We start from the raw sequence: 15,278 nt of genomic DNA on the forward strand, positions 1-15,278 counted from the left end.
GAGGAGGAGGAGGAGGAGGAGGAGGAGGCGGCCGCCTCCACTGTTCGATTCATTTGGCCATTTATTAAATACTTACTATGGGTTTTGATGTTACATTTTGGAGCACTTTATAGAGTCAGGTGTATAGCTGGCAAAGATTAATTTCTCATTCTATTGGCAGTCTCTCCACTTTGCGACTGTTTACAGTATAGAATACCTCCATGCAAGCACATTTGTCAATTGCTGGAATGATTTACTGTGCTACTGGAGACATTTTCAGAAAGTTCTTCCCTATCTTAAAGTGTGCGCTAGTGTTTTCCTCTAGCAATGCAGAGTTTCTGTCTTATGTTCAGTCTTTGATCCATCTTGAATTGATTTTATACAGGGTAAGAAATACAAATCTAATTTTATTCTTCTGTATGTGGCTATCCAAACTTCCTAGCACCAGTTGTTGAAGGGGCTGTCTTTTCTCTTACATTGTTGTCAAAAATTGAACGGGGACTACAGAAATGGCTCAGCAGTTAAGAGCACTTGCTGCACTGCAGTTGTGAGGGGCAGTTTGGACCACAGATCCAATGCAACAAGTCAGGCATCCTTTGCATGCCTGGAACCTCAGCTTCAAAGGAGGGGAAATAAGGGAGGGGGTTGCTGATTTCTAGCATAGCCTAGAAAATGAAAACCCAAGGCGCAAAGAAGGACCCTGGCCAAAAATATAGGCAGAGAGTGGAGAGTGAAAGGAGGATATAAGATGCCCTCTTCTGGCTACTGTATATTACAGGCATGTGTACCTATATAATGCACATGCACATCCTCACAAAGGCACAGACATACACACATGAGAGAGAGAGAGAGAGAGAGAGAGAGAGAGAGAGAGAAGATAGACATATAGACAGATATATAGACAGATAATTTTTAATTAGTTGGCTATAACTATAAGGGTTCATTTTTGTGGTTCTCTAGTTCATTTCCTTGGTCTATATGTCCTTTTATGCTACTTTTGCTATTATAGCTATTAGTAATGTAATTATTATCTATAGTATAACTTGAGATCAGATACTATGCTGCATCTAGCAAAATAATGTTGTATTTATGCTGTACCTCAATAGATATTTTAAAGAACACTAGTTACATTAAGATTTGGGGATAAGGGGATTGGAGAATTGGCTCCGCGGGTAAGAGCATTGACTGCCCTTTGAAGGTCCTGAGTTCAAATCCCAGCAACCACATGGTGGCTCACAACCACCTGTAATGAGATCTGACACCTTCTTCTGATGTGTCTGAAGACAGTTACAGTGTACTTATGTATAATAATAAATAAATCTTAAAAAAAAAAAAGATTTAGGGATAAAACTTCCATCTGCAAAACCAGTAACCACTCCTAAGCAAGTATCAATTAGAAATAAACCTAAGGTGTCCTAAAATTATGTCAACAGAAATATATTTTTCTATTTTAAAAAACTAAGTCAAACTTTTTAGAAAGCCACTTATGTGATGACGAAAAGTATGCATTTTTCCTAATTCTTAAGATCTGCATATTGAATTCAAAGGCCACCTATTGTATTTGAAGTCTGTGCATCAAGAATGACTGATACATAGGATCACATTTAAGGAAATTATAAGGAAAGCAAATGGTGCAAGAAAAAAGTTTTACATGGTAAACTCATCACCGCTCATGAGTGAGTCCTCAGAAGTTCAGCTCTGCGTACACAGAGTGATGCCATTCAGGGTCTTCCAAATTACAGAAAATGTGTGCGATTTGCATTATTGATGCAGATATTATAAGTAGATAATCATGAACATAAAACAAAACCCAGCCTTACAACAAATCCATGAGTGTTCCAGCTCTTGAGCTTTTCCAGAACCAAATAAGATCAGAATGTGTGTCTACAGATAGATGAGACTTGTAAAGACATTCATTATTTCCATAAGGATTGGGAAATAGTAGGATTTAATGCTTGTTCTTCAATAAAGCCAAATGGCTCCAAAACAAAAACTATAAAAAAGACTCCTGTATTATTAATCGCTCCGTCTCTGTCCTCTTCGCTACCCTGATGAAAACATTACAGTCATTATCCATGATGTGACTTTATAAAGAACTATTTTCCCAGACTAGCTTCTTCCTTATGATATCATTTTTGAATGTGTTTGTTATAAAAGCACCCAGAGTTGACAACTGGGAACACTGAGTACAGTATTACAGAAACAAAGTTTCATTCTACTCTATGCTGAGAATCAGAAGTCATCAGCCTGGAGTGGGCCACAAATGAAACGGGGTAGAAATATACAAAAGCCACGGTTGTAAGATCATACGCTGTTCATTATAAATAAATGAAACCAGGTACCACATTGAAGGACCTGCCAAACCACAGCATCCTAAACAAGAAACTATAAATCCAAGTACAGGCTGAAAACAAACTGGGAAACCAGAAAACTACCTGATGAAGGAACTAGGTACAACTTACTACTATCTCTCATGAGCTTCCGTAGAACCCATGTTAATACTTGAACTAGAAATCGTGTTAGGATACTTCTAATTAGTACAATTTAAGAGAAAGCATTAGCGACTGTAATATATATTTGCACTGGCATGTCTTCTGGCCATTTCATATCTAGTGCAAATTTACTATTCTATTCTATTCTATTCTATTCTATTCTATTCTATTCTATTCGCCATGCTTTTAACATTGATGTATATGGAATCCTCTCTGAGATATTACACGAACACTTCTGTTCAATCGTGGTATTGTTACATGGTATTGTTATGCCACTGATAGCAATAACTAAGAATCAAATTCTTAAAACTTGACTAAAATACCACTCTGAAACGTTACCAAAGGACATACTGATATTTAAATAAAATAAAAAATTAACATTAAGAAAATGTGGCTTGTTTTTTAATTCGGTTTGCTTTGTGATGAATTTGGGGTGGTTGTGCTTGTAGTGGGCTTTGGTTTGGCTTTTGAAAAGGTGTCTCACTATTTAGCCCTGACTGGAGTCATTTTCTAGGCCTGAATGGCCTGGACTTTGCCACCATCCTCCAAAGTCTCCGTCTCACAAATGCTAGGATTAGACATATGCTACCACCAATGATAAGGCTAGTTTTTCAAAACAGACCCCAGTGCTCAGACAAGTTAGTTTTATAATTAATGACAATTAAGACAAAGACAAGTGTTACAGGAAGAAAGTCCCACCTATATTTCAGTGTTCTACTCCTGTGCTAGAATGGATCTGGTTTTCACCAGTTCCTTCTTAGGACTATTGTATACCCCATCTATTAGAACAATTAGTGTGTATTAATGTATATGGTAAATATTTACGTCTTCTGGCTCCATGTTTACTTGGATGACAACGATTATTTTGTATTTATTTTATATCTCCCAAGTCCAGCTCAAGTATCAACCAACACACACTAGGCACTTAATCCATAAATGTTGACAGATAAGAATTTTTAACTAGTTAAATCTCATCAGCATATGGTCAAATTTCTCTATTTGGAAAATATTGTTTGATTATAACTTAAGATATAAAGGGGAAAGAAGTGTGTCAATTATCATAAATTAACTCAAGTTACAAGCTACTTGAAGGAGAACAGTCTGAAAGCAATGGGAGTGGAGGGGGTGGTAAAACAATAAACAGAAAACCAGCACCTTTGGAACAGTATCATTTGACCAATGCAAGTGAAGCAAGATTCTGCCATAGCTTAAGATGACTATCCACAACTGCTACCTTACTAAAATATGTTATTCAAGAGTTCCATGAATGAGGGGGAAAGGAGAGCCATTCTGAGAAGAAAAAGACAAACTTGCAATCTTTTATAATTGAACTAAGCTGAGTGCTGAATTTTCAGAGGAGGAAAAAAAAAAAAAAAAAAAAACCTGAGGCATTGGAATTCAGCTCAGTGGTAACGTGCTCAGGGTGTGATCCTCAGCTTCAAAGGAAAATAGAGACAAAATAACAAAAATGACCAACAAAACAAGGTAACTGGCACATACAACCTAGCTAAGCAGTGGCGGCACACACTTTTAACCCCAGTGCTTGAGAAATAGACAAAAAAAAAAAAAAAAAAAAAAAGCAGTCTCAAAAGAAAAACATTGAGGGATTCAGTGGTAAAGGCAAGCACTTTCTGCTCTTGCAGAGGACCAGAGTGCGGTTCCACCACCCACACCACACCTCAGAATGTCTGTAACTCCAGTTCCAAGGGATCTGACACCCTCTTCTGGCCTCCACTGGCACTGAATGAACTCACACAGTGCAGACAAAACACTCATACACATAAAATAAAGATAACTCTTAAAAAAACAAAAAAAAAAAAAAAAAAAAAGACTGATTTCATATGACCATGGACCTTAGTAACAAAATGTCACTTTATATTTTTACACACAAACATTTTCCTATGCAAACTTCTGTCTTATAGACTATATTCTACTTACCACAATAGAAGCAAGTTTCTTAGGTGAAATAAAGGGAGACATACATCTCAACCCATTCTCAAGAACTGATGACTTGAGACTTCTAACTCTACACGTAATTCATGTTTGACCAACAGGCACTCAGATATGAATGCCCGGAAATAAAATATACTCAGTAATTTTTCCACTAATATTGAATTTTCTTCCAAAGTAAATGTCAGGAAACTACTTTATAGTCCTCCCCATGTGATACTGCCAAATTTTTCTAGTAAAATATACTTATTAATTGGATATTAAAGAACTCCAGAACAGAAACATTGCATATAGAACACAAACATGAGGAAAGTCAACTGCTCATAATGGAAAAATGTCTCTACTGATGTGTGATAGAAATTACAAATATTACAAAGAAGAACGGCTATGGGCATTTCAATATGAGACAGAGCAACAGAAAAGGAAGGTGACTAGTTTGCAAACTAAGCTTGGGGCTGGTTTTGCCTTCCACAGTAACCTTATGCATTAAAGTTTGCATTAGGCCCCCGTCAGGAACCTTTCTCACATAATTCCTTTAAAAGTGATAAAGAACAGAGTTCCATCATTTCAGAAAGAAGACTTCTCTTTTGAGAGAAAGAAAAATCTGTGGACTTCTTGGTGGAATTTTCTCCAAACCTTTTCATAACTGGCTTCTTGGAATGTGGCCCTAACATCAGGTAAATATAGACAAAGTCCCAGGAGGCTACGGTACTGCACACTGGCAGTCTACACCTTGCAAAATCCCCATCTAGCTGTATGATCTCAAACAAATTACTTATCCTGAGACTTCGTTTCCTTGTCATTAAAACAGAGGCATTTCTCATCTGAAAGTTATTATAGAAAAAAAACTAGCAAAGCTGTGCTGCAAAGAAGGCTCTCTGCTGAAGTTAGCTTTCGCTTTTCCTCCCAGTGTAAAACATACAACTTGGGAAACCGTTCTACAAAACACACCCTGCTTTCCAGTGAGTATAATCAAACTACTAGCCATCCTATCGTTTCAAAGCTAGGAAAGAATACGGAGTTTAGCTCCATCTACTCCATCAAAACAACAGGTGTCTTTACTTCACACAGCCCCGCTGAAGGCTCCCGAAACAATTTCCTAACTGACACATGTAGGAACGTTTGCAAGTTTCAAACTCACTTACCAACAATTTCATTATATGCGCGGCATTAAATACTAAAATGACTTGAAACCTTTAAATTTTTAAAATCAAATAAAAGTTTAAAAAATAGCCGGGTGGTGGTGGCGCACGTCTTTAATCCCAGCACTTGGGAGGCAGAGGCAGGTGGATTTCTGAGCTCAAGACCAGCCTGGTCTACAGAGTGCCAGGACAGCCAGGGCTATACAGAGATACCCTGTCAAAAAAAAAAAAAAAAAAAAAAAAAAAAAAAAAAGTTTAAAAAGTAAGATTTACCTCTATATTCTCATTTTAAAATTTTACAGGCAGTGTACAGGCTCACAGGGAGATTGGAAAGGGAGGAAGGAAAAGAAGAAGAGGGAAGGGAGATAAAAGAAGGAGCAGAAGATAAAGGAAAAGCCAAAGAAAAAGAGAATGAAGAAAGAAAAAGGGGAAATTAAATTTCCACAAGTTAGTAGATAATCAAAATTTGACAGATTTATTTCTTCGTTTTGTTTTGAGCACCACTACACTTCATTTATAATCACTCACAGAACTACACTTCAGTAAGTTTTGGAAGGCACACCAAAATAATAATAATAAAAATAAAAATAAAAAATACAGCTAGGCATAGCAATGCAGTCTTATAATCCCAGCAATTGGTAAGAGGCAGGATTGAGTTCAAGACCAGTCAGGACTATAAAACAATACATCTTTAAATAAAAGGTCAGATCCAGGCTTGGTGGCGCACACCTTTAATCCCAGCACTTGGGAGGCAGAGGCAGGTGGATTTCTGAGTTCGAAGCCAGCCTGGTCTACAGAGTGAGTTCCAGGACAGCCAGGGCTACACAGAGAAACCCTGTCTCAAAAAAAAAAAAAAAAAAAAAAAGGTTAGGATGAGGAGTAACACTCAGAACTTCTTAATATGACAACAATGAACACATGACTAATAAAACTGCCTCTGAGCCCTGAATCTGCAGCTCTCCTACATGGAGGAGTATAGCCCTACAAATAGTGAAAGCATTAGCAAAACAACAATTCCTTAGGATACAACTTTCACTGTCTGTCCATGACAACTGACTGAACATTTTAGCATAATGATAACCAGACAAGGTGTTACTTTATTCCTAGAAGGTAATATACAGTCAGATACCATCTTCATGGCAAGCTTTCATTTGTCCATAGTGCTTATATTGGAATTTAAAAGTAACAGGCATAATCTTAACATCTTCTAATTATAAAAAGATGGAATTGAGAATCTCAATAAAACAAACCCAAAACACTCTAAGAATAAAATAAATTTTCAGGAAATACTCTATCTTTGGGGTGGGAGGGGATGATGGGAAGAAGCACAGGGAAGTGACAAAATAGTGAAAGAAATATAACCATTTCCTGAGACCTCCAATAATAGTAAAACATCGTGAAGCTAGCCTGCGTTTGTGTTCAACAGGCTAAGAAGTGACTTGGTGCTTCTAAAAGTTTTGTTTGTTTAGTAAAATTAAAAACTGTAACAAAATGGAAAATATGAAACTCATCTAAGCATGAACTAAGCAATTCATGTGTGTAAGTAAGCCCTTCCTGAGGCCATTCCCTCTGCCCAGCTGAGGGGTACAGGCGTACCTGGCTTTCTACCCCCTTACTCCTTGCTCCCTTACATGAAGAAACATAAGGCAGAGAAGCGTGCACTGAAGGCAAGTCGAACAGGTAGATGATCACATATTAAAGTCAGCAAAAAGATGTTCCCTGTAGTCAAACATTCAGTCCATGGACTAAAGAAGTTAATTCTATAGGATCCCCTTCCTTATTTAAAACCCATACCTCTACATATAAATCAAGATTCAGAGTTTTGTAGGGTTTTCGTGGGCTTTTAATACAGTAAAATGCTACAAACAACATATATTATGGAAAATCCCTAGCTACATTACAATAGAGCAAATAATGACCATATATTGCTATGTAAATGGACTTGAGAATTATTTGAAAAACCTCTGACAGGGTTCAGTTTTGGTGCCAAATGAATATTGATACCAATGTTGTGAGAGAAAAAAATTCTTTACTTTTTCAATAATGTGAATCTATATCTAAAACATATGAAAGTACAAAGAGAGTTCCAAAATATACAAAGCTTACTAATTTATTGGGCAATTAAAAACTAAAAAATTAGAATTCATAAAGAGGGAAGGAGTTTCTGGCAATGCTAATTCTAAAACTTAGAAAATACAACAAAAGTTACTTAGTTTAATTTACTCACATAAATTAAATGATTACTAAGACAAGCTAAAAATGAACGTCTGTGTGCAGAGCAACATGTAAACTTAAAATGACCCTGTTGAGACCCTTGATACCTAACTCCTATACTTTCTTTGCATGTGAGCTCCTGTTTTGCTAACCCTAACTTTTGGGTTTTACACTAAATTGTTCAGGGATTTGGTTCATGTATGTCCCACTCATCTTCTCCTCAGCTTGTCCTTTCTTTTTACGCTCTGCAATGTAACTTATTAAACACTAAAATTTATCTTGACAGAGAGCTAACTTCAATAGCTTCTGAAGAATGCCTTGAGTAATTATTTAAAATAAAGTATTATAGTTTATAAGTAATTTTACATGTGTGTCCATGAGCAGATTTAAGATCTTTATAATATCATTCTTACTTATACTCTGATACATCTTCTTGATAAGGAAAGGAGAGGTTTTTAATCACTCAGGGAATTTCTATATAAACTAGGTATGAGGCTATGCAAAAGATTACTTACGTCTATCACTGAAGGTATTCGTAATGCCCATATATAAGCATCAGTCATGTGTCTTAATGAAAGTTTAAGAGCACACAAACTAAGGCAGTGGTTCTCAACCCTCCTACCGCTGTGACTCTTTAGTACAGTTCTTTTTTGTGGTGACCCCAAACAAAATTTTTTTCATTGCTTCTTCATAACTGTAATTTTGCTACTGTTATAAATCAGATACTTGATTTGTGACCCCCACAAGTTGAGAACCACTAAATTCTAAGGCACCCCAGTATGCAAAAAAAAAAAAAAAAGTTATCGGAAAAGAATAATGTGCAATGCTCTCAACTAAGCACCTTGAAATAAGAAGTCATTTTCTTGTCCTCTTGTCCTAGGCTATGCTTTTGTCAGAGGGTGTGGGGTGAAGCTCGGGCTTTATACATATAGCACTCTGCCAAAGAGCTGTCACCCAAACAAAAAGCTATGTCTTTTTTAAAGATGTTAGACAACCTTTCCGCAGATCCAAAAACCACTATAGCATGCCTTAGCTTTTTGGTTTTCCTGGCTGCTATTACTATTATTATTATTTCCTTCCCTAATTACTTGTCCAATAAGACACAGACCCTACATACTGAGTGCTGAGTACACCTAAGAACTGTTCCTGACGTTACTGTGTAGTTCTCACACTGTTGCATAGTTATGACATTCTGCACACACAGTAACAGAAGTTTTAAAACTTTAAAGCTATGGGGAAACAAGCTCAAAGTCCCTCAACTCGTCTGCTACACAGACAGCAGAGCCTAAGGCTTTGTGTGAAAACCCTCTGTTCCTTGTCCTGCACACACTAACACAGGGATATTTACAGTGATGAGGGCTCTGTCAGTCTTGTACTGAGCACACACTGAAACATGGCCTAAGTCTGGGGAAGCTGGAACAGACTTCGGCAGTCAACAATTTCAGAGGTAACTCCTGTTCAGTCTTTAGCCCTCAGTCCATTATGCCAGAGTTTCTCAAAGTCCTTCCCACCTACTGCAAAATCACCTTCTGTACTGATTAAAATCTAAATTTCTGGGCCTCACCAAATCAGAATATCTAGTAATGGTGCCTCCATTTTTAGCATGCACTCAAGATTGGTATTTTCAAACAATAGGTCGTGAAGTCAGCTTAGAGGATAATACTCAACGCCTTTGTTTAATAAAATAGCTTAGAACAAATGCAATGTATAAAAGATTCTATAGAGAAAGAAAATACCAAGAGGGTCCCATATACTGTCTCAGGAGACCTGCTTAGTACTAGGATGCTGTTTGCAAAGTAAAACTGTATTGCAATGCTCAGTCAAAAGTTATTAAGAAATATAGCTGCTTTAACTATTTTTATCTTCATTCATATATATATATATATATATATATATATATATATATACACACACACACACACACACACACACACACACACACACACACATCTCCATCCTTCTGTCATGTCTTAAGATCTTAGTTATTCCATTCTATGGGTTTCTGTCATAAACCCTTTCTGAGTTCTGTGCTTAACTACTCATAGAATTATTTAACTAACATTTTGCAATATTTTGGGTTTTCTCACTCTTAATGACTTTGTTTTTTATCCAACCTCCTCATCCTGTGGAGTTATTTCACTACCTAGCCCCTCAAAATGACTGGTATAATTTAACTATGTATTCTGGTGGCTAAGTCAAATTTAATCTGTTATGTCTTTCATTCCCTCATTTTCTCATCTTCTACTTACATTGTTAGATAGAATTCCTTACTGGGTTGCCTTCCTAAGCATGCTCTTGTTTAACTGGCACTTATTTCAATCCTTTCCATATTTTTTTTTCTTTGAAAAGAAAAAAAAATGACAAGGATCCCATTAACAAGGATTTTCTAGGTAAAAATCAGCTTTAAGATGATGCATCATCACGAATGTACTAGTATTCCAAGGAATGGCAATCTTGAAAATATTGAAATGATCAACCAACCATGCATACTGTGTGGCACCACACTCAAACTTTGTGCACGTGTGATTCAAAAATGTAGATGACACATCTGACGCAAAGCCCAGGAGAGGTACCATGCCAAACAAGTCTATCCTAACAGCTGCCGTTGGTAATAAGTTATTAACAAATGAAGTGGACATCAAAGTACCTGCTAACACTTTACTCCCTGAGACTCTACACTGCTGATGGTGCAGTGTATCAAAATTAAGCATCTAAACTAATTTAATTACCGCAACTAGAAACACAGTCAGCACTTTTGTGACTCACTTAGAAGAAAGTGAGCATTTCTTTTAGTACAGCAAAAACAGGCATGCCTGTTGTGACACTTCCCCAAAAGTTATTTGTTGTTTTTGTAAGGTAGTGCCAGGAACCCTTCATTACTGCAAATAAAGGTTTCTAACATAAAATTGATAATCACATCAAGACTCATTTAAAGATGTGGACCTGGCTGTTATCTATGATCTTTATGAACTAAGGAAAATAATAATTGAAAGTTGTTTGTAGTTTTACCGAAAACTACAGTTTTATTATTAGTTTAGCTGCCAAATAACATTATTTTCAGGCTCATTGTTCCTTCTATATTAAAAACAAAACTATCTCATTAACTCATAAATCTAACACTTTTTAAATCAGATTCAAAGATAAAGATGGATTTATTAAGTCTCAAAATTGCAAAACTTCCTAGATACCTCAGTCTATAATGGAGATTTACTCAATCCACCCCAGTATTCCAAAGATGTGGCACCATAAAACAATGCAGATAAGCCACCCTTTTCAAAGCTGGTGTTTTATGTGAAATGCAAATTAAGGCTTCAGTTTTGGAATTTAATAAAGATATGCAGAATCAGAAAAATTTAGAAACTCTTGATGATGCAGCAGCAGAAACCTCTTTAAATTCTTTTTTGATAAGTAAAGACTCACATCCAGTAAACACACTATGGATGCGAAGAACTGGCAATTCATGGCAAGGTGACTTTTAAAAATCCCATTGCAAGTTGTACACTATCACAATAACTGGACTGACTTCAAAGATAGTTCTTGAAAACCCTGTTTTAATGAAGGAGGCATCTGCTATCTCCAAGAAGTACACGGGCTGATCAGATTGCTTTTATTGTGGTATTGATTCTCATATTAAGTTTCTGAATTGGTCAAATACATTTCCAGAGGGAAAAGTAACATTAAATGTTCACCACAGTGTATACAATTAGCTTTGTGTGTAAGTGTTTGTTTGGATGTTCTTTAAAAAGCAGTAATGTATTCTGAATCTATTCCCATAATGAGAAAAGAAAAAGACTTTAAACATTCAGCAATACTGAATTGAATCCGCATATTGTGGTACATACTATAAATTCACCTTCAAAATAATCCTATTATAACCACTCCAGTTGGTCCATGATATATGTGACATTATGGGATTGCTGACTGAAAGAAATACCTAACTGTGAGGATCGGTGTAACATATTACTCAAAAAATAATCCCACAAAGTTTAGATTACCTAAAGCACCCAGTAATATCCAAGAATATTTGTTACTGGCTATGGACTACCACAAAGGCCTGATCTTCAAATTTAACCCCTTTAGCACTAACACATTTTAATAATATATACATTATCCCACCCAGCCAATCAGGAAACAAGAAAGGCAAAGATCCTAAGTTTTCTTTCATGGAGAACTGAATACAACTCATTTTCATTCACCAAGCACAATTTCTAAACCACTATGGTACTATCATAAAGCACCACAGTTGATTTATAAAAGTCAGTACAGCTAGTTTTCTTAGGCCATCGGCAATTCCATATGCCTCTACAGAAGAGAGGCAGACTTGCTAATTAGTTTTCTGTAGTTTCCAAACACCGTGTTGCTCTTAAATGCTGTTCAAACACTGTTTTCACTACACAGTTATCTCTCACAAACTTTGCAGACACTATCCCAGATACGTTTTGCAGAATTTTCCATTTCGGAGATTTGGGAAGCATTTATCTGAAAATGGCCCTTAAAAATAAATCTCAGAGTAGATGTTTATGTACAGACTAGTAAAATGCTCCAAATTTCTCCAATTGAATATTTCTTTATGGAAGTTAGGACCAATTTTGAGTCAGACTTGCACATTAAATAAAAGGTTTACTGTACTACCTAAATACAACCTTCCCCAACCCAAAAGTAACTGTTTCAAGTACCAAAGAAGATGAGAATCTGGAAGAAAGTGAACACATCACATAATTAATTAAAGAAGTCCTCACTGTGGAGCTTTCTTGGGTTTTTAATAAGTCCATTCATACATTACAAGCTTTCTACGTTAGTGTCTGGCGAACTTACTAGGCCTTCAACTCTGTATTAAACTTGACCAACTAAAATGTCTATTTGATAACTAGTTTTAAAGTGGCACTTGCAGGTAAACAAGAAACAAACATTTCAACTATCTTTAGCTGTCAATAACCTGCAGGTGAACTGGGAAGACTAAAAATCCTGAGTTTGGCTGTGAAAAACTCAGTGAGACAACTGCGGGGTGGAGTATTATAACCCCACATAAATCTACTACGTATCTAATAATGACCCTTCTGTCACTACCAACAGACACCCAGTTCCCTCTCTCAAGACTGTGCATACTTACCCTGGAAGGTAAATGGGAGGCACACAGGAAGGAAGATGAACTGCAGCAAAGCCTTTGTCGTTCGATAGTGACCTATAGGTAGCAAATAAAGGCACAACATCAGAATGGGAAGGCTTTCCAAGAGTACAGTTCAATGAGGGAAGGGCACAAAACCCACGAGCCCAGCTCCATACCAACCCCTTGCCTGTCTCCACCCTCCTCAGGAAAGAGCAGCAAGGACAGTAAGGGAAAGCATCTTGGATTATTCAAAGCGGGTGGGGGCAGCCCAGCTGGCATTCCTGGGTCTCCCCAGAACCTTGCTTCCTACTCTCTGTCTGTACAAAGCAGAAAGTTGATCTGTTCTGAACAGCAAAGCCCACATCACGATCATTCATCAACTTGCACAAGTGATCACCACCCCCTGGGCAAATACACCGGTAACCACATCGGTAAAGATCGATAGGCACTCGGTGCCTCCCTCTGCCCAGGAGCCAGGCAGCCCGGAGGAGCAACCGTAGCAGCGGGTCCAGGTATCGCAGCCTTCAGCGCTGCAGACCTGGGCGGCCACAGCAGCCAGCTCCCAACAGCCTGGCTGGGTCACAATCCTGAGACTGGAGATCGGAGTCGACCTGGGGAAACAAATTCTCCACAGCCTACGACAGCAAGCTCAGGCCACTAGGTCGGCGAGGTCGGGGTGGGGGAGGCTAGGAAACGCCGAGGGAGAAGGAGAGAGGGAGGGATCCCACCCAGGCTTTGTTGCTGGTCACCATCAACTTTGCATCTTAGTACAAAATGTCGATCTTTAAGGCTGACAAGACAGAGGCAGAGGTAGAGGGAGAAAGAGAAAGGCAATAGAGTCCATCTTGCTTTGGGGGAGAAGGGGGAAGGAAAAAAATGAAGTGCAAACCCTACACTCCGGGCGTAAAACTCTTCTAAACACCTTTCCAGAACGTAGGAGCAACGAGTGGGGTGTCCCTGTGCCCGTGCCCGCTCGAACTGGCGGCGGTCTGGGGGGAAAAACGCCTCCCTCGCCTCCTCTTCCTCCTCCTTCCCCTCCTCCTTCTCCCGTTCCTCCTCCTCCCGTTCCTCCTCCTCCTCCTCCCGCGGGCCCCGGAGAAGATCCCGCCGCCGCTGCCTCTGCCGCCCCCCAGGGAGGCACCGCCGCCGCCGCCCGGCCCCGCGCTGCCATTCCAGCCTTGGACCGCGCGGCGTGGCGCGCGTGGGGCCGGGTGCCGGGTGGCCGCGCGGAGATGTCCGCTGCGGGGACCCCCCGCGCCCCCTGGCCGTAGACTGGCTACAAAAGTCGCGCGAGCGGAGGTGGCGGCGGCGCGCAGGGGAGAGGACGCGCGTGGGGAACCCACGCCGCGAGTGGGCAGCCCCAAGGGATGGCCGAGAGCGCCCCTCCTCGTGCAGGGAAAGTACCCCAGTCCCCGCCAGCCAGCCCCAGGAACAGCAGCCCGGCGTCCACGGCCGGTAGACGAGAACTGGACGTGTCATTAGCAGGACAGGCAATGGTTTCAAAGCCCCAGGCCAATGACCATTAGCCGAGGCAGAGCTAGCTCGGTCCCCATCCCCCACCACCTCCACCCACCTCCCCCTCCAGCTACCTCCCCCCCCACCTCCACCCCACCTCGCGAAACTTTTCAACAAGATCCACCTGGGCTAATTTGTCCTCAGACAGTTAAAATATTGACTAGACCCTACACACTGGGAAGGAAGGGGAATGCACGCTTTATTTTCCTTTCTGTAGAAAGGAAAGCAAAAAATAGCTTGTCTCTGTGTCTCTCCCTCTCCCCCCCCCCTCCTCTGTCGTACATGTTGTGTCTTAGCTTTTTGCATCGTTTCGTTTTACCTTCCTCATTTAGCAGAAATGATCGCGGGTATTTCACACATAAACGTGTTCCAGATTCCTGGATTCGGGGTCCTTGTAAATTACAGGACTCGGGTTCGGTCTCAGTTACGTTAAGTTTCATGCGATCTCCCCCAAATAAATTTTTAAAAATAATAATAATAATACATTTCTGAGGATGAGTGAGCGAGACGAGGTGGAGGAGGAAAAGAAGCCTCCAGTCTGATTTCTGTAATTTACTAGCGACCCGGATCGCAGCAAATAACAGTGTAACACGAGCGTGGCTTCCGAGGGTTGGGGAGCTCTTTCTAGAGGCATCGACCCCATCCCCGGATAAAGGATCTGCAAGTTTTCTGTCATCGCGACCGTGCAATGCCATAACTTACCTTCAGAATGAGTCTTTAACCAGCCAAGGCCTTCCTCCTCCCCTCCACCGCCACCACCCCCAGCCTCGCTCTCTCCACCTTAAACTTATTGACACAACATAATCCCACATTCAAGCAAAATCCTGACACAGCCTCCCTCCTCCTCTCCCCCCCTCCTCTCTTCCCTCCTCTCTCTCT

At 39.6% G+C, this 15,278-nt stretch overlaps 1 protein-coding gene across 9 annotated transcripts in view; it reads right to left on the reverse strand.

Annotated features, from left to right (window-relative positions):
* Positions 1 to 15,278, reverse strand: part of Bbx (BBX high mobility group box domain containing) — a 240,376-nt gene that overhangs the window by 223,936 nt on the left and 1,162 nt on the right. For 6 of the 9 annotated variants that reach the window (XM_021209074.2, XM_021209072.2, XM_029544302.1 and 3 more), the window contains exon 2: positions 12,888 to 12,959. The gene's annotated coding sequence lies outside the window, so the exon portion shown is untranslated. Of the gene's footprint in view, positions 1 to 12,887; positions 12,960 to 13,773; positions 13,821 to 15,101; positions 15,126 to 15,278 lie in introns of those variants that run through there. The other 3 variants (XM_029544298.1, XM_029544294.1, XM_029544295.1) reach the window with 2 other exon arrangements.

The sequence above is a fragment of the Mus pahari genome, chromosome 12, assembly GCF_900095145.1.
Source record: "Mus pahari chromosome 12, PAHARI_EIJ_v1.1, whole genome shotgun sequence".
NCBI classification, from domain to species: Eukaryota; Metazoa; Chordata; class Mammalia; order Rodentia; family Muridae; genus Mus; species Mus pahari.